The following is a 25,197-nucleotide window of genomic DNA, read 5'->3' as shown; positions in this document are numbered from 1 at the left end:
TGGCTGCTGTAGATGACAGTTGAGGGAGGTGCCTGATGGTCCTGATCTTTCAACAGAGCAGATGGAGAGGCCTTAACATTCTCAGATGCTAGAACAAATCCCATTTTTTTCTTCATCTGAATACTAGGAAGAGAGGTGTGCATGGGCAAAAGGGGCCTGTAGCTCTGACATTGTGAATGTGTTTAAAAGCTGTGTACATATTTTCTTTAAACATGCAATCATTTTTAATTATTTTTGTGTGAACCCCTTCTATCCTGAAAGTTTAGAGCAGCTTAAGAAACTAGCTTGACTAAAGGTGATGGCATTTTACCATTTATTTTTATTGGCCAGCATCTATTTTATCTGGCATTAAGGACATTTAGTCTCTATGTGCCTGTAGAAATTTCTGGAGGGGGAGGTTTTTGTAGGGGACTGACATAATTTTTATTTTATCTGTGCTTCACACATACCCCACTCCCCAGTTCTAATTATTGTATATTTGGAGATGCAACTTCATGCTCATTGGTCAAAGAAACAAGCCAAGTGATCCATCTGAGTGTGAGTCTGTATTAACAAACAGCCTTCCAGTGTTGTCATTGGCGATGACAGTCCTTGGCAGGTTCAGACATGCTCAGTGAGAGGTAGACTCTAGGAGCGAAGTCATGACCCTCACTAGCCTTCACTTGCCAAAGGGTGACAGGCTATCCCTAGTCTGACTAATTGGTGCATTGTATCAGAGGAGGGACTGATTTGCTTCAGTTGGCGTTCATTAAACTGAAACAGTGAAAGTACCATATGTAATACTTGGTCCCACCAGATGTTATATACCCCGCTGTAAGCATGCATCATCTAAGACTATGTTCCTGCTCAGTTGCTGAAATCTTCGAAGGAGTCACTGTTAGTGTCCCCCATGGCTCGGATACACGGTGTTTAACCACAGGTAGCCATGCATTCAGCATTGCATCCCCAATGTTGTGGAATTCCTTCCTGCATGAGATTATAGCGGACCCCCTCTCTGTTGAATTTGCAGTGCTCACTGAAAACTTTTTTTATTCCAGCAGGATTTTTAATTGATTTCTGATGTTGTATTTTAAACTCATTTAAAGTCTCCTATACACCCCTGAGGGACGCGGGTGGCACTGTGGGTTAAACCACAGAGCCTAGGACTTGCTGATCAGAAGGTTGGCGGTTCGAATCCCCGTGATGGGGTGAGCTCCCGTTGCTCAGTCCCTGCTCCTGCCAACCTAGCAGTTCAAAAGCGTAAAAGTGCAAAAGCGTAAAAGTGCAAGTAGAGTGCAAGTAGATAAATAGGTACCTATCCGGCAGGAAGGTAAACGGCGTTTCCGTGCACTGCTCTGGTTTGCCAGAAGCGGCTTAGTCATGCTGGCCGCATGACCCGGAAGCTGTAAGCCGGCTCCCTTGGCCAATAAAGCGAGATGAGCGCCGCAACCCCAGACTCGGTCACGACTTGACCTAATGGTCAGGGGTCCCTTTACCTTTACCTTATACACCGCTGAGAGACAACTGATTAAGCAGTTTACAAATTGTTGAAATAATAAATAAAATAATTTTGCCAAGCCCAGACCCTGTGTCAGGACTAGGCCATGGGCAGTGGTCTAGAGACAGCCAGAAATTAGGAACCAAGAGACAAGGGAAATCAGCATATATATTTTTATAATAGATTTTATTAAAGTTTCGAAGGTTACAGAAAGAAAAATAGAAAAAGTTAAACAAACAAAGCACAAAACCCCCACAAATCCAACCTTTACATAACTTTCTTTCCTTTGCTTATTTCCTTGACCTCCTCACACACCCCTTTTTTGTATTCTAGTTCAATTAGATATTTCAGCAAATCCTTTCCATCTTTGTTTTTATCCTAAAAATTTATCTTGATATACTATATTTTTACATTCTCCTCTTTCACTAATTACACCAATCCATTTTTACTTAATCCTTTGTAACATTTCTGCTAAAACCACATAGCTTCATTCCAACATCCTTCTAACATTCCTTAATTTTACAATGTTTCTGTAGATAAACTTTAAATTTTTTCCAATCTTCTTCCACCGACTCTTCTCCCTGGTCTCAGATTCTGCCAGTCATTTCCGCCAGTTCCATGTAGTCCATCACCTTCAGACAAGGGAAATCAGGAAGCAGAATCAGAGGTAGGCCAACTGTCGAGGTTGAAGAGCAATTGAGATTGGAAGGCAAATCAGAAGGTGTGGCCTGCGGAACAAAGCACTACCAAAGAGCAAGACAAGAAATTCTAGAACTCGGGACAAGTTTGTTGCTCAGGCAGCATTGCAGTGAGACAGGAAGCCCGCATAAATGCCTTCCATGTCAGGAGGAGCCAGTGGCCAGTCTGTGCATAGTCAGTCCAGAAGCTCCTTTCCTAAGAAGCTTCTTGCCACAGCTGTTAAAAGTACAAGGACCATGTTTTCCCCAAGTGCCAGTCTTAAGCTGAAACCATTACCCACTTACCCAGGAGTACGCCCCACGGAGCACTGAGACATACTTCAGAAGTAGACACTGTGCTATAAGTTAACTGCACAGGGTGTTCTTGATGAGCGCCCAGACATCAGCTCCTGCACTGTAGGAGACATGCCTCAGCCTCTTTGCAAACTTTTCACATTTGCCATTTGGATGGAGCTCCAGTGTTGTGCTCACACGGCCCCGAGCTCACCACCACCTCGCCCTGCCCCAGCTCTGTCCAAGTGAGATGCGGCTGGTTGTCAGAATGCTGCAGCCAGAAGCAGATATGTCCAGGAAAATGCAGACATACGGCGGCCCATGTTGTTTTCGCCAGCCAATTTCCCTCATAAAGATGTTAAAAAATGTCCAAATTCTTTGCGATTTTGCAAAAAAGGCTCAACAGTATGGCAACCCTGCTTTAGCAGATTGCATCAGTCTGTCCAAGGAAGCTGGCGGAGCTACTTATGCCTTCCGGACCAAAACAAAACTAAAACTTTGCTTGTTTTGCTAGCTCATGCCCTCGAACCAAATCTGCTATTTAAAAAGCAAGTTTAACCATTCTACCCATCTGTTCCCTTGCCTGAGACTGATAGGCTAGACATCAGTAAGCAACGAAAAGGCTGCAGACAACTGGAATGCTGTAATCTTATACCCCAGTGTTGGCTTCCAGAAATGGTTCTCTCTTCCCACCCCCCACCCCACCCCACTTCTAACCCCCAGGTCTTCCTTGAGCTCTAATGCCAGATGCACAGAACAACGTGGCTTATTAACCCTAGGAGTGGTCCCTTGCCAACCATCTGCAAATGGCTGTGCCAGAAGATCCTGTGGGTGAAATTCAAATGGCCCCAGCACTGCCTGAAGCAGCTCTTCTGAAAGCTGTTTGACAGCCAAGGCATCAAGTGCTAATGGAGCCAAGGCACGCATCATCTGGTCAAGTGCTGCTTAAGAGGCCAAACTTAAACTCACAACCCGGAGGGGAAACAACAGCAGTAGCAACTTCAGCCCAAGTTGCTCTTGGGTAGCAGTCGCCTTAATGGCTGCGAGTTGTAAGGGAGGGAAGTTAAGAACAGGGCGAGCTCTGGGAAACGTCTGCCTGGCCTTGAGCATCTTATGCTAAGTGCACAGCCAATATCGATGAACTCACACCTGCTATCCGTGGACTTCCTTTAGATTTTGAACTAGAAAGTAGTGCCTGGAAGGAGTTGGACTACAACAGCCCTTGCCAACCTAGTTCCCTCCAGGTATTTTGGACTCCAGCTGCTGTCAGACCCAGCCAGCAAGGCCATGCTGGCTAGGGCTGATGGGAGACATGGTTCAAAACATCTGGAGGGCATCAGTTTGGTGATTGCGAAATTAAATGCCTCGAGTCCAGGGTTAGGAAGCCTATTACATGAATGCTCTATGACTAATCAAGGGACACGGGTGGTGCTGTGGGTTAAACCACAGAGCCTAGGACTTGCCGATCAGAAGGTCGGCGGTTCGAATCCCCGTGACAGGGTGAGCTCCCTTTCCTCTGTCCCTGCTCCTGCCAACCTAGCAGTTCGAAAGCACGTCAAAGTGCAAGTAGCTAAATAGGTACCACTCCGGCGGGAAGGTAAACGGTGTTTCCGTGCGCTGCTCTGGTTCACCAGAAGCGGCTTAGTCATGCTGGCCACATGACCCGGAAGCTGTACGCCGGCTCCCTTGGCCAATAAAGCGAGATGAGCAGCCCGCAGCCCCCCTGGCGATCGCGGGGGCGGCGGGAAGGCCCTCGCCGCCCCGGGGAGGCTCCAGGGCCGCCGGAGGCCTGTCTAGGCCGCGAAATGCGGCAAGGCCTCACCGAGGCCCAGCCAGGCCTCCGGAGCCGGGGGAGGCCTCGTGGCGCGGCCCGCGGCCCCCCCGTGATCACGGGGGCGGCGGGAAGGCCCCCGCCGCCCTGGGGAGGCTCCAGGGCCGCCGGAGGCCCGACTAAGCCGCAAAACGCGGCAAGGCCTCGCCGAGGCCCAGCCAGGCCTCCTCGAGGCCCAGCCAGGCCTCCGGAGCCGGGGGAGGCCTCGTGGCGTGGCCAGCGGCCGCCCCAGCGATCGCGGGGGGCGGCGGGAAGGCCTCCGCCGCCCATGGGAGGCTCCAGGGCTGGGGGACACGAAGGAGCCCCCCCGAGGCCCAGTAGGGCCTCACAAAATGCGGCGGGCCTCCCTGTGGCCTAAAAAGGCCGCTTGGAGGCCACCGAGGCCCTGGGGGGTGACCGGGGACCCCCCTTCCACCACCCACCGCACCCCAGGGCCGCCAGGCCTGGCGGGGGAAGGGAAGGGCTGCGCATGGCGTTGCCTCCCCCCCGCGGCCCACACGCCCCCGCAGGAACGGGGGGCAGCTAGCGGGGCCCCCGTGCCACCACCCAACACCCCGGGGCATCAGGGCCCGCCTAGGGAAAAGGATCCCCTTTTGAAAGGGTATCCTGAAGTCCATTATCCCCCCCCCCCGCTATCCCTTGGGATCCCTGTAGTGGGGGGGGGGCAAAGGCCCCAGGCTTACCTTTTGGAGCAAGGAAGTCCAGCGACGTCCTTCCTGGAGAAGCTCTGGAGCCAAGTGAGGATTACCAATTAAGATCCACCCTCTATTGTGTGGGCAGGTAATCCCTCCCCCTACCTGGCCTGGTTTCCCTGGCAACACTTCCCCCAGGTGGGATTGGACAACTCACTGGGGTAGGCGGGGACCTCCAGGTATCCCACCTGAGGGAAGGCAAAGCCTATGTTGATGGGGCCACTCCAGATCCAGGGCTGCGCGCGTCCACGCAAAGGGCGCCCCCCGTTTTAAGTGGGGAGCGGTCATTACATGAATGCTATATGACTAATCAAGGGACACGGGTGGTGCTGTGGGTTAAACCACAGAGCCTAGGACTTGCCGATCAGAAGGTCGGCGGTTCGAATCCCCGTGACGGGGTGAGCTCCCTTTCCTCGGTCCCTGCTCCTGCCAATCTAGCAATTCGTAAGCACGTCAAAGTGCAAGTAGATAAATAGGTACCACTCCGGCGGGAAGGTAAACGGTGTTTCCGTGCGCTGCTCTGGTTCGCCAGAAGCGGCTTAGTCATGCTGGCCACATGACCCGGAAGCTGTACGCCGGCTCCCTTGGCCAATAAAGCGAGATGAGTGCCGCAACCCCAGAGTCAGTCACGACTGGACCTAGTGGTCAGGGGTCCCTTTACCTTTACCTTTTTATATGACTAATCAACCCCAAAATCTCGCCTCCATTTCAGTGGGGGGCTTGGTGCATAAGGAGACGAGAAAACATCCCTCCCCAGCTGCAGCTCCCCCACCCCTACAAATGCCCTCTGTGTGGCATTTAGGTTTGAAAAGAGGTGTTCAGGCTTCTAAGGACTCCCAAGTGGAAGGTGGTTCTCAAGCCTAATTGCTGTGTGCAGGACTGGAGGGGTGGGAAGGAGAGGGGCTGTGAGCCAGATGGGCAGACACGCTCCCCTAAGCCACATCCAGCCCACATAGCAGTGGTTTCCCACCACTTCTCGAGAGAGAGTCAGTTGTTGCCTGTATTCCAGGCATGCCATCAGGTGCCCCCCCCCCTTTTTAAAAAAGAGCATGACCTGATCATAATTCTTCGGTTTCTTTTTCCTTTTTTTAAAAAAGGAAAGTAAATCTGTACCTAATGTAATTCCAGAGTTATTAGGATACTACTTTGCTGAATTGTTCAGTAAACCTGTTCTCACCTTCCAGCATTCTGGCCAGTGTGTGGGAGCAGCAATTTGATGTTTAAGTAACCACAGAAAAAGACAAAAAGCAATAGATCTCCTAATTGATGGAAGCTGGTGGAGGGAGACTTGCTATGGGATAGTCTTACTCTGGCAGTGCCCCCTCTTAGAGAAGCCCTCAAATTACGTAATTTCTGGAATCTTTTGTGATTATTTTCTCTGCAAACACCATTTCCGTGGCCCGCTGAAGTCTGAATTGTGTGACTCGGAGCAGCTGATACGTTGAGAGTCTTGCCTTGTAGCCAGGACAATAATGCTGGATTTATTGAACCTTTTGTTTTTGTTTTCCACTTTAAAGGTTTTGTTTTTAATATGAATTCCAAAGTACATTTATTTCGCCAATCGTTTTAAGAGGGGTGATTATAAAATTCCAATACTTGTTCTGCAACTCAAGATACACAGGCAAAGGGCAATATTTCTACATGTAGCCACAGTATTAATCAGGCTAGTTTTAAATTTGCCCTGTTTTCTCCATTTATTATTTTCCCAATTTGAAGTTCCGTTCTTCACATTTCTGCAGCCATTTGCAATTTTATAAAACAAAATCCTCCTGAAAATTATTCAATGTTTTAGTGCAATTTTTTCTTAATAAATGGGTTTTTTTAAAGCAGTTTTGACTAATGTAAGCATTTTTGCAAGCAATTTCCCCTAATACGCAATTTTTGTGTTATTTTCATTTAATACATGCATGCTTATGCACAATTTCCCTTAACATTTGTGTGAACTTTGTGTGGATGGACAAGTGCATCATAAAATTCAGCTAAGTGTATTTTGGTTCTCGTGTTGTTTTGGACAGTGTGAATCTGATTGATTTGGCTTTAAATGCAAACTGATGGGCCTCCAACCCTCCGTGAGTTAGGGACTTGCCCTGCATTTGAAGACAGGCAGATTAAGCAGTTGAGAGAGACCAATAGTCAAGAAGATGGTTTCTACACATGCTATAGAGGGACGTGAGGGGCAGATGCGGCTTGCCAACCTGGAAAAGCAGCCTATCTAGGAGAAGGAAAACTCTCATCCTAAACCTCCGCTCCCTTGCAGGGTATTTTTGAGAGAAGAAAAGGCTAAGGAGTAAACCCTACACAAATCCAAAGTGGAATCCCTAAGATAGTTGGATGGCACCTTGTACACCTCTTTCCGGCAAATCCTGAAGCCAAGCTGGTGCCAGATGTATTGCTCTGCTTTCCATTGGACCACATCAGCGAGGCTGAGAGGGGAGCCTTGTCTGGGCAGCCCAGGACCTACATTCACACTGCCCAGGCTTGCGTCCTGGAAAGGTCACTTCAGTGCTGCTTGACTTCATCCCTGGAGGCACACACCATTGTCTCTTGAGACAGATGGATACCACCATGCAATGTGTGCTATTGGGCACTTCTCATTCGAAGGCTAAGCAAATACCCAGGACTTCCCTATTTGATACAAACATAGAGGAGCCCTAATTGATCAGGCCAATTGTTGTTGTTTAATTGTGTCTAACACTTCATGACCCCATGGACCAGAGCACGCCAGGCAGTCCTGTCTTCCACTGCCTCCCGCAGTTTGGTCAAACTCATGTTCCTAGCTTTGAGAACACTGTCCAACCATCTCGTCCTCTGTCATCCCCTTCTCCTTGTGCCCTCCATCTTTCCCAACATCAGGGTCTTTTCCAGGGAGTCTTCTCTTCTCATGAGGTGGCCAAAGTATTGGAGCCTCAGCTTCAGGATCTGTCCTACCAGTGAGCACTCAGGGCTGATTTCCTTCAGAATGGAGAGGTTTGATCTTCTTGCAGTCCATGGGACTCTCAAGAGTCTCCTCCAGCACCGTAATTCAGAAACATCAATTCTTCAGCGATCAGCCTTCTTTATGGTCCAGCACTCACTTCCATACATCACTACTGGGAAAACCATAGCTTTAACTATACGGACCTTTGTTGGCAAGGTGATGTTTCTGCTTTTTAAGATGCCTATCTTAAGAAGGCCTATCTAAATGTCCAGCATCCTTCTCTCACAGTGGTCATAAGGTTGGAAACCACTTGGGAAAGCCCACATGTAGGACCTGATAGCAGGAGTGCTCTGCCAACTTGAGAACCCCAAGCAACTTGTATTTAGAGGTCTCTGATGGTGGAGGTAGAACACAGCCACCATGGCTGGTTTGCATCGATAACCTTACCCTCCACGATTATCAGCGTCAGATATTTGCTTGGAAAGAAGCTTTAACCTCTGCAGCAAAACATGCAACAACAGCAGCAAGCCAATAAACCAAACAACACCCACCGTGATATATTTAGGTTTGGGGAATATTCCTTCTTGCTATGTGTGCTCAGAAACATTCGCCATCTCCTTTCCCTGACAGCTGGGGGATGCCTTCAGGATGACAGATTGTCAGTGCAGTCAGTGACTTGGAATGTGTCATGTGTGTATATTTTTAGTTGGAAAGGAATGAGTGAGTCTCTTTCGCGCCTTGGCATCTTGGAGAAACGTAAGACGAAGAGACGCTTCACACTCATGAAAGCCCCATGCAGGAATCCAGCCTATTGTCTCTGCTGGGATAGCGTCAGATGCTTTCTGTAATTCTCAGCTGCTTTAAAATGCTGTTGTAAGAGAGAAATGACTTGAGATGAATCAGTCTGCAGCAATTTGCACAGGTATAGGTTAGTGACAACAGTTGATATATTTCTTCACCGTTCGTGCTGAGTAACTGTTGGGAGAGAAGAGGATACCAGACATTTCTTTTTCTTGCTCTTTTCCATGGATGAAATTAAGGGAGGGACTTTAACTCAGCGGCAGAGCATCTGTTTAGCACGTACAAACTCCCAGTTTAATTTCCAGCATCTCCAGTTAGGCCAGGGAGAGACCATGTCTGAAATTCAAAGTGCTGGTATTGACCTATAAAGCCTTACACAACTCAGGACCTCAGAAACGTAAGGACGGCCTCTCCCCAGACAAACCAATCTGGACCCTGCACTTGTCATCCAAGGCCCTTCTCTATGTCCTCCCTCCTGAAGAGGTTTGGAGGGTGGCAACACGAGAACAGGCCTTTGCTGTGGTGGCTCCCTGTCTGTGGGATGCCCTCCCCAGAGAGACTCACCTGGTACCATCATTACATGTCTTTAGGTGCTAGGCAAAAACATTCCTCTTTACCCAGGCTTTCGGCTATTAAATAATCTATGGCCTCTTAAATGTGTGTGCGATGGGCTGTTACTACAATTGTTACGCTGTCTATTATTATGCTTTGTGTTAAGTTTTTATTATCCTGTCCCATAAAATAAGTTCATAATGTTGTACACAGTCCTGGGATCTTTTGATAAAGGGCGATATATAAATCTAATAAATGATAAACCCTTGGGAGCCTTTGCCAGTTAGTGGAGACAGTACTGAGCTAGGTGGGCCAGTGGCTTGACTTGCCGTGAGGCAGCTTTCTTTATTCCTGGTTTTTTTTCCTGGGTCACATGGGTGACATGCTCTCAATATATGTGTGTGTGTCTGTAAAGAGAGAGAAACCAGAAGAAAACCCTAACTTACTTGGCAGAGACCCCCCCCCCAAATGGGGGGGAGGGCTTCTGCATTTTCAAAGACTGCTGTCCATGAGCTTGTTTGAAGCCCCATGCAGTGTCTTGGAAATGAAAGGGATCTAAATGATCTTAAACGCCACATCTGGTCTATTACTCATTTCCATGCTCACCCCCCCCCCCAAAAAAAAACAAAAACTTCTGGCATGTGCATTTACAAGTACAGTCAGGCTTCTGGTGATCTAAAGGTGGGAGTTGTTTGTTTGTTTTAATTAGCATTAGTAGTACAGTACATTTTCTGCCATTATGCAGATGAAAAGATAATGGTGCAGAGGATTCAAATCATTTGCCCCAAATCACATCTGTTGAAGCATGCTTGGTCATCATGTGCTCCTCTAAGGCGAGATAAATCTCTTGTTCCTTGGGGTTACTGGTGTTGCCAAAGGATATGGGGCATTTGTGGTCACTAGACTCTCAAGCAAGATGAATTATTTCCTTTCTAGTATTACAATGATTTCCCCTCTAAGAAGGTTACGTTTGCCTTCAGAAATCGGCACGTTCTTTTCACTGCGAGTCCTGCAAACTTAAAGAATGCCGCCGGAAATATAACAAGTGCAGTCCCTCGTATACAATTGCCTGGGAAAGATGGAAGCCTCGAAGTTAATTATTAATCGACTCAGAAAGATTTCCGGGCATACTTTGCTGATAAAGCGCTTGCTGCATGGAGAATGGGATTGTGTATCTGCGAGAAATGGAAGGGAAAGGGAAAAGCTCTCAACTCCATTTTGGCAGTGTAACCTTCAAGAGGCTGGTTTGCCTGTAATAACTGCGGCTCCAGAGAGCTGATTGCAAAACACTGGGAGACAATCTCAATCAGGAATATTTCTGCCACTGGCAGTCAGTGCTGACAAGAACCTTTTCAGTTGCTTAAAAATGGCTCGCAGCAAACTCCTTTCCCATTCACACTCTCCTGGTTTTAAATTCCCAGCAAATATTAATTATTTCACACAGCCCAGCTTTGCACAGAAAAAAAACCACACAGTTCATCTTTGTAAAATGATGTAACTATCTGTAAGTATTCTTTACCCCCCCTCCACTCTCTCACTCTCCATTGCCTATAGTGCTGTTTGCATTAAAGTAAAAGTAGCCTTGATAATGAAACTGGAACAAGTTATTGGAAAGTCTGGAGGAAGGAGAAAAAATGGGAGCGGAAGCACTGTAGTCACTGGTAGAGCAGAAGCCCTGCATGCAGAGGGTCCAAATTAAATCCATGGCATCTCTGGTTAGCAGGTGATAGGAGCAGGCTCTCTAGGACTGAGAGAAATCCACTTCACCATTTAAATGCAGTTCACCATTTAAAAGGAAACCTACCTAATCCACACTTTCCGAAACAAGAAGCAAACAGAAACACCGCCCTCTTTTGAAATGCCCACTTTTCTGAATTTTGCAGTACAACTAACATGCGCAGAAATGTATATATTAGTGTAAAGTGTGTATATGAATGCATAGATTAGTGGAAATAACATACAAAAGTGCACAATATTGTGGAACATTTGAAATGACATTATATATTATGGGAGATTGCATTGCAAATACGTGTATATTACTCAAAATTGCATCCAAAGATCGTGTATTAGGAGAAATTTGCACTAGAATGATGATGAATTTTCATGAGGACTCACAAACTGATGTGGCTGGTTGAAGGACCAAATTTAAGATTGGGTGGGGGGAGAGAAACCTCGATGGGCATATTCATCCATCCCTAACCGTAAGGCAGCTTCCCTCTGTCTATAGAAGTGCAGTCTAACTTACCTGCTTACAACCTTACTTACACACAACTTGGTTATGGCTCATGGCTTGTTTGGAGTGAAATAAACCACAAGATGTAATGCTAAGCCAAACCAGTAGTGAAATGAGCAGGAGAGAAGTGACAGACCAGCATTTTCCTTGCTGTTACCAGGCTTGTTCATTCACACTAAGCCATTGTTTGCCTTAGTGTTGTGTGCGAACCAGGCCAGTATTTGACAGCCATCCAAAACGAATGTGGGCAAATCCAGAGGGGCAAAATCAGAAACTCTTCTTTAGAATACACCTTATGAAGTTTCGAAGACAACAACAGCAGGACGCAATTGGTTTCATGGCTGAATGTCTCAGCCCTGCCCCCCCCCCCAGAAAGAGGGCTAGCACAACATTAGGAATTCAAGGCCAGTTGGGCATTACTTTTCCTAGTGTGGCAGATGAGCTGGATAATTGCAAGGGGACACAGTTAGCTGACTACACAGCTTGTCTGGAATAACTTTAAGGAATGGCGAGTTCGGTAAGAAGTGAATTCTTACTGTAGTCAGTAAAAGAAACTCTGGTGATATTTGTGCCCAATCCCAGTTTTTGCATTGCCTCTTTATTGCTGGGTCTGCAATAATGGTCCCTCCAGGTGCCCTTTTTATTGTTCTTATTAACATATTTTATGGTGGTTGGTGTTCATGAGAGCAGTTATACACAATCCCACTTTAAATACTGTTTGCTCCCACAGAAGTTTTGGGGGACGCATCATGCTTCACTTCCTATCGGTGCATGCCCTATAACACCCTGCTGAAATCCTGTATCTTTTTATACCATAAACATTCTGCTTTCTTTTCTATTTTTGTCCTGGTTTTGTTGCACTATACTGCAAGTGCCGCTCCAGACGGCAGCGATGCAGTAACATTGGGGAAGCATCATATGATCTTTAATAAGGCAACGATCTAGTATAAATCCATCACTGTTATTACATCAGTGACATGTTACAGAATACAGTACAGTCTAAAAAAAACCCAGTCTTGGAGGGGCGCTGAGCCAAGTTCCATTTCTGCCTGGTAATACAAAACCAGGAATATGCATCTTTTTCCTTATAGTAACTGTTGAGGAAAAAGACATCACATTGCCTATTTTTTCTCTCTCTCAGATTGCGGTCTCTGTGCCTTATGATCCTTTCCCCCCTTCTATAAAATGATTCTTTACTCACTTTTATGACGTTTAATTACCTGCACACCTTTAGATGTCACTATTTATCAGATAAACTAAATGAGTATGACTCCATGAGAGGAATAAATGGGTGGAACTTGCAAACTGAGCCTCTAAAATCTATGGATCTGGACCCCTACATTGGACCAACCGTCAACCTTTCCACCTGCTGCAACGCGGGGATTAGCTATAATCTACATATGTCAACTACAAAGCCAAAGGTCATGACCTGTGTGTTAATTTATGTTAGGGACGGAAGAAGAAACAACATTTGACTGACAAGATGACTAATGCAAAAAAGCACTTGGCATCTTTTAAAAATTATCAGGGTATTTGCTACAGTGGCAGGAAAAGTAGATTTGATAGTTTCTCTAGACTCTAAAGTTAGAATCGCTGTAGGTAGAAACTTGGGAGATCTGGAGTGTGGATTTCGCTAGATTATTTTGGATGGAAATTACGCGTCGTGAAAGAAACCACATGAAAGTACTGGGTGCAGTTCCTTCCTAAGTCACTTAAAAGCTAAACTAGAAAGCTGCGATATGGAATTTATTAAGAACTTACTATATGTTGCCAAGATTTGTGTTGCCACTAATTTAAAAGAAAGAAACCTCCTACTGTTTGCTTGATTGTTTGGAGCAGATGCAGAAAGTCGCTGAGATCATGAAGTTATCAAATTATATTAGAATCAAAGAAGGAGAACAGCAAATAGATTGTGGAGAAACTGGGCTTTATTTGTCCAGTATTGGAATGTTCAGTCATTCTTTTTATGTTCTTCATTGTAGACCATCTTTTGTTGAATTGCTCTGACCCAGATTTATTTATTTTGTTTTAAAAAAATATATTGGATGCAGTTCCATTGGAAACAGTTGAATCGGTTCCCAAAATATTAAGAGAGGCAGTTTGTCCTGTTTTATGTATACTGAATGACTGAAAAAACGATTAAGGCAAAGAGGAATTCTTAGGCTTTCTTGTATCACAAGATGAATGTTATTTTTAAAAACAAAGCTTTCCTCCTACATTTTGAAGTTCCTCTATTGATGGACTTTCCAAGCAGCAGAATTAATCTGCTTTCCTTCTTATTTATTGATCCAGAAGTTAAGCATTTTTCCCACCTAATTTACCAGGGCTTTTTTAACCCCAGTGGACACTTCACCTCTGGGACATGCATTCCGTTCACCATAGTTCTGAACTACATCCATTCCAACACAGTAGTGTTAGGCCTGCTTCACAGGAAATGGCCCTCATGGGGGTGCTGCTTAAATTTGCATCAGCAGCACCTTTTGTGATCTTTTGTTGGCTTTGCCTTTATGCATTAAAAAAAGGAAAGTAATAATAATACGAGGTGAAGATTTGCATGAAATTTGCATGTGCCTAATTTATAAGGGCACATGCTAATTTAGAAATGGTTACTATGGTCTGTACACTACATCTCACCTTAATGAACACAGGAAAAGCATGCTGGATCAGGCCAGTGGCCCATGTAGTCCTGCATTCTGGTCTCACCCTGGCCAACTGGATACCTGTGGTAAACCAGCAAGCAGACCTGAGCACAAGGTCACTTTCCCCTCCTGTGGTTCCTAGAAACCGGTACTCAGAAGCATTACTGCCTCTAAATGAGGAGGCAGAACCCAGCTATCGTGGCTAGTAGACTTTGTGCAGAGCTAAAACTATATTGGTCGTAATGTTAATGCATGACGTCGATCTTGAGGTTTTTTGCATCTGAGTAGTACGTCCCCACGACAGGACCATGGCAGTAAGGGTATGGATTAAGCCTTTCCCCCATGGCCCTGATACCCCACACACAGAAGCTGCCATTCCAAGACTGACATTCATGGAACCTTCTCTAGCAGGGCAAATAACAGCTTCAGGTGGAAATTTAGGGCAGGAGGATACAAAGGAAGTGGATCTTTTGGTGGCCTGGACCCAGCCCATTTAGGCTTAAGTGATGGCACCCATGGCTTTCCTAAACAATTTCCCTATTTCTTCTCCTGAGAACTTTTACAACCGACTTGGAAATATCTTCTTGTTGTTGTAAGTATATGAAGAATGGGCCATAAACGAATACGTGCACATTTAGTAGTTAATAAAACAGTCTTTAAGGGTGATGGAAAAGAGACATGACTGATAAGTGAACCATCTCATTCAATTCACCATCTATCATGTAGATTGCACAAACAGGAGGAAAGGCAGACCCACACCAAGGGTGAAAGCCTTGCTATGACTTTTCTTTAGAGTAGATCTATCTTAGGTCAAAAGCAAGTTGCCTCCACAACAGCAGGAGGTCCTTTAATTTTACCTTTACCTTACCGATTTCTTGGGACGATTCTCGAGTCTGAAAAGTACCCACACACCAGGCTGTTTATTTTATTGTCAGATATATTAGTGAGATTTTCAGCAAAGTTACCATTCTTTTCTCCTTCCCCTGTCCCCAGCTTTTATCTGCCCACACCTTCCACCCAGCTGTCACCCCTAATTTTCATTCTGAACAATTATTTCTACTAATGTGCTTCTACAAAACTGAGTGGAAAGTCATGGAACCAGAGGGCATATTCCTGACCTTAAGTCCTAAGGCAATCTACTGGTCATTTACTGTGAGAGTTGTCTCTCTCACTAGACTTACAGGGGTTTTTTACCCTGAGGAAAGAAGTTTTTAAAAAATTGTAGTATAAAAGCGTCTAGAAATTTTTTACCATCCTACACCCAGAGGTCTCAGGGCAGTTCACAGAATACTCTAAAATCTACAGCTATATGAAATCACAATGTTTTTATAATGCGATTAGTTAAGTATTACAAAGCCCCGGGACTCTTTTTCTTTCTGTGGTTTATACTTAGGAAGCCCATTGCCCCATCTAACCCAGTATTAACTGCACTAATTGGCAGCATTTTTCCAAGATCTCAGTCAGGGATTATTCCCAGCCCCACTTTGAAGGTACCAAATTGGATAATGGAAACATTTGCATGAAAAGCATGTGTTCTACCACAAATCTACAGACCCCTGATGTCATTCAGGGATGAACCACCAGTGGGGTTGTTGGGGAGGCCACTGTGTGTTGTTCAAACCACTGGCTCTTCCTTCCTTCCTTTTTATTTTATTTGTTGTTTTCGCAGTTTTGAGCATTTAGGTTACAATCCTATGCATACTAGGGATTAATGAGGCTCTCTGTTGTTGTCCAATGCCTGTCTTACATGCATTCCTTCATAAATCTATTCTCCTTTCTGAATTTTATCTAACCCACATTATTATGGAGTGTGAAAAATGAAGAATGAATGTGTTCCATGTATTCGTACAGTTCACTTAAAAATGCAAGCATAACAAAACCTTTGAGTGTCCCTAGTGTATGCCCTACTGGTGAGGAAGGGGAGAACTACACATGAGCCACAGGACCCCCATTGAAAGAAGGATCCTGAGAGCACCTCCTCTTCTCCCCCAACATGTAGGAAAGGCACAATATGATGTAACTGTGGTCCGAGTATCTACACATCCACCGCAGTGAAATTATGCCATACCATTTTCTTTTCCCATCCATTACCAGAAAGAGAGAAAGAGACATGGGAATGCTACATTTATGGTGCTCCGAGCTTAAGGGGCATCATATTCTGTTTCGCTGCTCGGGGGGGGGGGATGGGAGGTGCTGCCCTGCTATCACCACCTGCGCCTGCCACTCTGCTGCTGGCAGAGAAATGGTGGCAACATTAGCACTGATATCTGGTGAGATCTCATGAACTGCATGAGATTTGGCACAAATTTAACAAGATCTTGCCCAAAATCAGCACTGATGCTTGCACCCAATCTCTGCCAGCAGCAGAGGTAGTGGGGTGAGCAAGCTGCCCCAGGGGCTTCTGCCACCTGAGGCAGCCATCTCACCCTGCCTAGTGGCTGTGCCGGCCCTGCCCAGGCTGTTGGTATTTTGCAGGAGGGATTTGAGCACATCTCATAAATTTATTGCCTTGGTGCAACAAGCCCATGTTAAAAGCACACAGATGTTTGCAGTTAGGAAAGTGACAGGGATGTAGAATGAATGAATGATTCATAGGAAGACATACAGTGGTACCTCTGGTTGCAAACGGGATCCGTTCCGGAGCCCCATTCACAACATGATCAAAATGCAACCCGCATCTGTGCATGCACGGGTCGCGATTTGCCGCTTCTGCGCACGCACGTAACGTCATTTTGAGCGTCTGCGCAAGCGGCGAAACCCGGAAGTAACCCTTTCCAGTACTTCGGAGTCACCGCGGGACGCAACCTGAAAACGCTCAACCTGAAGCAAATGCAACACGAGGTATGACTGTATAAACATCCCACAAGCGATTCAGGAATTAATGTTCATTTATATTGTGATATTCTTACTGTGGTATTGTTATTGAAGAATGTTTATTATTTGTTCATAACCACCCTGCAAACAAATCAGAAAAAAATGCTCAATATTCAAATTATAGATTCAAAGCACAGTCATGGCTCCCCCCCCAAAAAAAATAAATAAATCCTGGGAACTGTAGTTTTTAAGGGTGCTAGGAATTGTTATGCGATCACCCTCACAGAACCACAATTCCCAGAGTTCCCTGGGAAGAAGAATTGATTGTTCAAGCACTTTAAATTTCTTATGTGGATGTGCATGAGCTTTATGCCAGCAAATCAGGATGCATTCTCAATACCAAGAAGTGCTTGGTTACTGCCACGCATCTCCAGTGAAATCTTAATTTTGTCCTAAGTCCCACTGATTGTTCAAATAAACACGCAGAGACTCTGGCTGCCTATCTTCTGATTCCTAGCTCCTCAGAAAATGCTGCAAACAGAATTTTCAAGCTGTGCAGCATTTCTTTTTATGTTTCATAGGGGAGGGGAAAGCTAATCAATTTCCAAAAAAGCTCAAAAGATAATTTTTGAAAGTTTTTTTTTAAAAAAAACAACCCGCATTGGTTGGTGAAATGATTTCATGTGCTTATAGTGTACTGTGTATTTTGGCAAATGAATTGCTTAAGCTGTAAGACCCTTTGAGCTTTTGCCAATAGTGTGTATAGAAGAAGGAGAAGGAGAAGGAGAAGAAGGGCAGTGCATTTTCCCAGAAATGGGTTGAAATGCTTTTCAGGTGGAGAAGGTAAAGAGGAGCACAAAAGGGAAATACATACAGTGGTACCTCGCAAGACGAATGCCTCGAAAGACGAAAAACTCGCAAAACGAAAGAGTTTTTCGTTTTTTGAGCTGCTTCGCAAGACGGATTTCCCTATGGATGAAAACGTCTTGCAAGTTAGTTTCCTTTGTCTTGCAAGTTTGTTTCCTTTTTCTTAAAACCGTGCATTCACTTCGAAGAGCAACTCATAGCACGCGGTGTGGTAGCCTTTTTTGAGGTTTTTGAAGACTTTGGTGATTTTTGAAGCTTTTCCAAAGTCTGTGCTTCGCAAGACGAAAAAATCGCAAGACGAAAAAACTCGCGGAACGAATTAATTTCGTCTTGCGAGGCACCGCTGTATTGAGGGCCAAAGGAGACATGACGTTAAATGCATTATTATATTTAACGTGCACCTTTTCTGGAAAAGTAAAATTGCCATTGCTCTGCCACGGTCTTGATGGCCTCCCTCCTCCAGTTTCTATTTGAATTATCTCCAGTTGGAACAATTGGAGTATTCCTCCCAGGGTGAGCTATCCTCTGTCATAATATCCTATTGCACAATTAAGCAGAAGGGCCAATATTGGATTTTGTTCTTCTCTGACATTTTTATACATCCTAATGCATAAGAGAAATATAATACTGTCTTCGTACTCCATGCTTCTGATATACTTGAAGGAAGACTTTCCATTTCCGTAAACCCAAAATGTACAAAGTTGGCAGGTGCTTTGTCCTTCTTTCACGGTGCCTTTTCATTTATTTCATTGTTTGGATTCTGCTGGATATTTGGAAACCTATTTCATCCTGTTCTGTTTTGACAAATGTTTATATACCAACTCCCTAACATTCCCCTTTGCCAGGCTAAAATCTCCTAAGTAATTACGTTCGTTCTGGAGCCAAGCAGATGCTAAGACGCATGTCCCAGTGCCACATCTCCCAGTATAGCATTGCAGAGAGCCATCTCTATTGGCAGTGAGATCTTTGGGGACGTGTCTCCCCTTCATTATGGAAAACACAGAATCTTGTTGCTTGTAGAGATAGCAGCTAATGGCCTGGTTTACCTTAACGATAATTACAGCTGAGGCATCTGGCCAGCGATCACTTAAACCTGGGTTTATTACATCACGAAATAATCAAAAGTACCAGCAACAACAGCGAAGCCTGGATTGTAGTTTGGATTTTTTTCCCATTCTTTCTTTGCACCTCTGTCAGCAGCTCCTTAAGCATATTTAAGGAGCAAGTCTGGATCCGCACATAGTGTTAAATTATGATTAATGTTAACTGAGGTTCATAAACCAAATACAGACTTTGCTTAACGAATTACCTTTATCCACAGTTTATAAACCATAATTAAGCTGATGGCCTGGGTTCTCACATAACAGTAAGCTATGGTTTAATGAAGCATATTTTTGTCAGAATTCAGGGCCGAACAGAGGTATGTGCCTATCTCTCCAGGCACGGGCTGAATTCTTTCGACCTCCCTCCGGCGACTCCCGGCAGGCGAAACACACGAGGTCCGTTCCGGCGATTTTCCTCAGGCTGTGAGAAAAACACACCAACTGCTCTCCTCCTCCCTGCTCTCCAGCATATCCCCAGGGAGGGGAATCAGACACAGACAGAAATGTATCTTACATGCTTTTATTCCTGTCTTTACTTCAGTACAGAGAAAACATGTCTGGTCTCTTCAACAAACAGAGAGAAACTCCAAACTCCACCCATGTACATCCTGTACAGGTCATATGACACACACTGAGCTAACATCCGGTGCTCAGTACAGAATGGACTGCCCCTTTGTTTCCATGGCAACAGTCACACACTTCCTGTTTGGCTTTCCAGCCACAAGCAGCAGCCTTGGCTGCTATAGCCTTTGCTTGCTGCTGCATTGCTGCTTTAGAATAACATACTCCCCCTAAAGTATCAATGCGTGCAGCGAGCAAAGCGTCATCCAGAGAAGAAAACAAACGGTTGTTATACTTATAACACTCCCCTGTTGTTTCAGTTCCATCCTTGGAACTACCCGCCACTGGTTTTACCAATGTACCTCTCTGGTTGTGTGACTTCCAAGGAATGAGTGCTTCTGCATTACCTTGGTTAGCAACTCTCTGTTGTGCCTTTGTCTCTGACTCAGACACAGCTTCAATTTGACCTTGGTCGTTTACAACAGCAACACATGCAATGGCTTGGTTGGCAAACTCTTTTGAATACCTCTTGGGTGGTACACCCTTCGTTGCTCTCTCAGACCTACGTAAGAGGTGCTGCTCTCCCTTGCTTTCTGGTTCAGCCTCTGAACTCTCTGAAGAACCAGTACTAAGCTTAATCAGTGGTTCATCCTCCTCTTCTGAGGGTCTAGTCATTACGTGAGATTTCCTCTCAATGACTGTGACAACTGAGCTGTCTGAGCTATCGCTGTCATCATCAGTACTACTGAACTCAATAAGATCAAACTCATCATCATCATCAGAATCATCACCATCTCCTGTGGGAAACGTGTGAACAATCACTCGCTCCTGTTCAGGAGCACTCTCTAGAAATTTTGTGAGAATCACCTTACCAGATTCAGACAAAATTACTCTGTAGAGACCCTTTTCATAACCCACAAAAATGCCTCTGGCATTCTTTACTCCACCCGGAGCTTCTGTCCTCACATGAGACCCAAAAACCTTGAAATGGGCAACAGAAGGTTTTCTGTGGAACAGTTTCTCAAAAGGAGAACATTCCAAGCCTTTTGAAACCTTTCTCAACCACGTGTAACAATATGACATTAGTGACTCAGCCCAGTACTCATGTGGCAGATGTGAACTAAGCAATTGCGCTTCCATTCCCTTTTGCAATTCTTTGTTCACCCTAACACAGACACATCTGTTCCAAGCTTCTTCGGAAGCTGCAATTTTGTGTCTTATCCCTTTCTTCTTCAGGAACCTCTGGAAATCCTGTAAGAGAAAAATTGGCTTCTCATCTGTGCAAAGACAATCTATGTCAGCATCATGCATATTTTTAACCTTGTCACAAAACTCTTTAAACCTTTCTAAGGCTTCTTTCGGTCTCTCCAAAAGATAAATCCAGACAAAACCTGTAAAAGAATCAACACATATTAGGTAATACTTTGCATTGCCTCTAGAAGGTGCTAGAGGACCAATCACATCAGCATACACCCGCTGAAATGCCTTGTCGACCCTTGAGGTGACCTGCTTGGCGTTCTTCTTGGCTACACCTGCAAAAGAAATCATGTTAGAATCACAAGAATTACATTCCATGTAATCACTTTGATCAAAAGTCAACAAATACAGTCCATCTTTCTCTTTGGCAGAAAGATACAACTCTCCATCTTTGTAGATCTCGCAGTGTTGATCATCATAGGACAGTTTTAGTCCCTTCTTGGCGATCTGCGAAACGCTGAGCAGATTGTACTTCAACTCTGGAACCAAATAAACATTGTTTATAGTCAAGTTCAGACTTTTAAGATACACAGTCCCAATTCCGGTGGCTTCCAGCTCTTGACCATTGGCTTGTTGTACAACGAAGCTTTGCTTCTTAAACGACGAAAACAAATCCCTGCGATGGGTCATGTGAACCGTCGCTCCCGTGTCTAAAACGAAGGAATTCCCCACTTGTGGTGTGGCTTTTAGGGACATCAAAGCCTTTGCAGGCTTCGCCTGTGACTTGGCATGACTTCTGCCTGACGCCTCAGACTTCGTGGAGCTTCCCTTGGCTCCTTTGTTCTGACGTGGCTTCCTGCAGTTCCGCTGAAGATGCCCAGTCTGTCCACAATTGTGGCATCGGACAACGTTCAAAGCTACGGCGTCTCCTCCAGTAGCTACAGCAGTGGGGGTGTCTGAACTCCGTTCTTCCCTCCCCCTGTCCTTGACTTCCAGGGCGGCAAGTCTGTCATGTTCGCTCAGAACCACGGCAAAGACCCTGTCCGAAGTCAAATCTTGCGCTGGGAGAGACCCCAGCTGACTGGCAACCGTTTTGTAAGTCCGATTCAGGCTGTTGATCACCATGAAACAAAACACTTCCTCATCCAGATGGAAATTGCGTTCCCCCATCTGCTGACGCAGAAATTTCATTTCCGTCAGGTGCGCTTGAACATCTCCATCAGGCGCAAGCCTCAGGTTGGTCAGCTTTTCAAAATACAGCAACGCTGAAGAACCTGCATCTCTCTGATGTGTCCTTCTCAGCGTGTCCCAAACATCTTTCGCGTGCTCTAAATCTTGTATATGAATAAGCTGAGAGTCTGACACGCACAGAATTATAGCAGTTCTGGCCTTCATATCCTGTGACTCCCAAACAGGCGTTGGTGCTGCAGGGATGGGGTTCTCAATCACCCTAAACAGTCTCTGATTCTGCAGCAAGGCCTTCATCTTAATAGACCAAGATGCATAATTGTCACTGGTCAAGAGGGGTGGAGAAGGCAGGCTTCCCTTCTTGACATCCATTTTGAGTCCTTGCATTGACTCTCAAACACAAGCCTCTAAAATCCAATAGCTGGCTTGTTTACACTCTGTGCACCTGGCAGCAATAACACTGGCTGCTTGGAAAGTCCCTTTCACAGTTCCTTTGTAAGGGCCTAGTCAAAACACGAGCTGTTTATGCTCCTCTGGGCACAGCCTGACTTCCAGCCCTTATCTTGAAACTGGCCTGCGTTGCTAAGCAACCACATTCCTTTCCTTGGACAGGAAAAACCACAGGAATGTTTGGAATGCAGACTCTTCTCTCTCGGAGCTGTTTTTCCCAAACGTTGCTCCCATGAAGCAGAGAATTAATCCATCTGCATTCACACTTCTAAGCCCGAAAATCTCATACCTGGGCTCCGTAGCTTGGCTTTCAGCTTCTTCTGGTCAGCTTCTGGCTGCAGAGAATCAGCTTCCATCTCAGGCTTCCATGGAGAGGGATGAATACAGTCTCCTTGATGCAGACTCCCATGGATCGTAGCAACCATCCTCTGCTACCAATGTCAGAATTCAGGGCCGAACAGAGGTATGTGCCTATCTCTCCAGGCACGGGCTGAATTCTTTCGACCTCCCTCCGGCGACTCCCGGCAGGCGAAACACACGAGGTCCGTTCCGGCGATTTTCCTCAGGCTGTGAGAAAAACACACCAACTGCTCTCCTCCTCCCTGCTCTCCAGCATATCCCCAGGGAGGGGAATCAGACACAGACAGAAATGTATCTTACATGCTTTTATTCCTGTCTTTACTTCAGTACAGAGAAAACATGTCTGGTCTCTTCAACAAACAGAGAGAAACTCCAAACTCCACCCATGTACATCCTGTACAGGTCATATGACACACACTGAGCTAACATCCGGTGCTCAGTACAGAATGGACTGCCCCTTTGTTTCCATGGCAACAGTCACACACTTCCTGTTTGGCTTTCCAGCCACAAGCAGCAGCCTTGGCTGCTATAGCCTTTGCTTGCTGCTGCATTGCTGCTTTAGAATAACAATTTTAATGAACTATGGTTTAGCATTACGTGCAAACCCGGCCATTCTCTGTGTGTGTTTTGTTACAAACTTAGCTTCAATTGCATCGACCCTCATCCCCATATGGGAGAAATGCTGTTGCTCCGTGATAAAGCATCTGCTTTGCATGCAGAAAGTCCCGGGTTCAACCCCTGGCATTTCCAGGCAGGGTAGGAGGCATCTCTATGTGAGAATCTGAAGAGCTCCTTCCAGTCATTATAGAAGGTAGGGTGCTGTATTGGAGCAATGAGATGGCTTCATATAAGGCAGCTTTCTATGCTCCTATATGGGCAGAGATTAGAGAGTATGAATGGCAACCAGAAAATTAGGAGATTCCCAACTAGTAGCTGACTAATACTTATAATGTAAGGGCATGTCATTTACCCCCCAGCATGACATGTTACTGTGACACTCCACTTTTAATCTTAGGGGTCTTCTTTCCCCATAGCTCCTGTGCTTCAGAGTTACTACTTCCAAATTAGAAATATAGCTAATTCTCATTTGTGAAGTTGCCTGAAACTAACCATGATGCTAAAATACTTTCGGAAAACAAATACAAAGCCACTGATAATAAGACACACAACACAGTGTATAAAAATCCAGATTCCCCCCCCCCCCAAAAAAAGCCAAGCCCTTGTCTGTATGTCTTCGCTATAATCCTTTCCTTCATCAGCAGAGAACTTGCCTGTAAGACGTATATATAATTCATGACTTCAAAATGTCAGTACAAATGCTGCCTGGTTTTTAAAAAGGCTAGCAGATTGTTTCAAACCACATTAAAGCGTATCCTTCCCTTCGTGCGAGTTGCTGGTCAATTACACACTGGTGAACACCGTATCGTAAAAAAATCACAGTCTGGATTGATTGCAGGCTTCAAGTGAGAAGATGCTGCAGAGTCTCATTAACATACACCAAGCTATTAATAGTGATAGTCATGTTATATTCCTGGGGAGTACAGCAATGGCCTCAATTATTAGAGTGAGAGAACAGAACAAAGAAGTTCTTTGGGAAGGAGCTACAAGACCATTTAAGGGTGTAGACGGATAGAAAATTTGTAGAGCAGTTGGGCTGGTTTAGAAGTTCTCTCAGTTGCAGTCAGTGTAAACATGGAACTCAGAAACGGGGGGGGGGGGGAATGTGCAAGTCCGTGGCTAATGGATTGCAGCTCAGTGGCAGAGCACAGAGCACATGCTTTGATTGCAGAAGGTCCCAAGCTCCGCTGCTGGCTTCTGCAGTTAAAAGGATCATCTAGCAGCAGATAGGAAAGTTCTAGCCAGGAGCTCCTGTTAGGAAATAATGGAAAGACACAGTCAATTAAAATAGATATTGCAGAGGTAAATGGAAAAATTGTGAATTTTGCGTATAATAATAATAATAATAATAATAATAATAATAATAATTTATTATTTATACCCCGCCCATCTGGCTGAGTTTCCCCAGCCACTCTGGGCGGCTCCCAATCAGTGTTAAAAACAGTACAGCATTACATATTAAAAACTTCCCTGAACAGGGCTGCCTTAAGATGTCTTCTGAATGTCAGGTAATTCTTTATCTCTTTGACATCTGATGGGAGGGCGTTCCACAGGGCGGGCGCCACTACCGAGAAGGCCCTCTGTCTGGTTCCCTGTAGCCTCACTTCTCGCAATGAGGGAACCGCCAGAAGGCCCTCGGCGCTGGATCTCACTTCTCGCAATGAGGGAACCGCCAGAAGGCCCTCGGCGCTGGATCTCAGTGTCCGGGCTGAACGATGGGGGTGGAGATGCTCCTTCAGGTATACAGGACCGAGGCCGTTTAGGGCTTTAAAGGTCAGCACCAACACTTTGAATCGTGCTCGGAAACGTACTGGGAGCCAGTGCAGATCTCTCAGAACCGGTGTTATGTGGTCCCGGCGGCCACTCCCAGTCACCAGTCTAGCTGCCGCATTCTGGATTAATTGCAGTTTCTGGGTCACCTTCAAA

General features: G+C 45.4%; 1 protein-coding gene across 10 annotated transcripts in view; it reads left to right on the top strand.

Moving 5' to 3' along the window:
• ATP8A2 (ATPase phospholipid transporting 8A2) overlaps positions 1–25,197 on the top strand; it is a 338,417-nt gene that overhangs the window by 202,139 nt on the left and 111,081 nt on the right. The gene's annotated exons all lie outside the window — the stretch shown is intronic.

Source organism: Podarcis cretensis (assembly GCF_951804945.1).
Source record: "Podarcis cretensis genome assembly, chromosome: 4".
In the NCBI taxonomy this organism is placed as follows: domain Eukaryota; kingdom Metazoa; phylum Chordata; class Lepidosauria; order Squamata; family Lacertidae; genus Podarcis; species Podarcis cretensis.
Note: the sequence above shows the minus strand (reverse complement) of the source record. Positions and strands in the feature narration are given on the sequence as shown.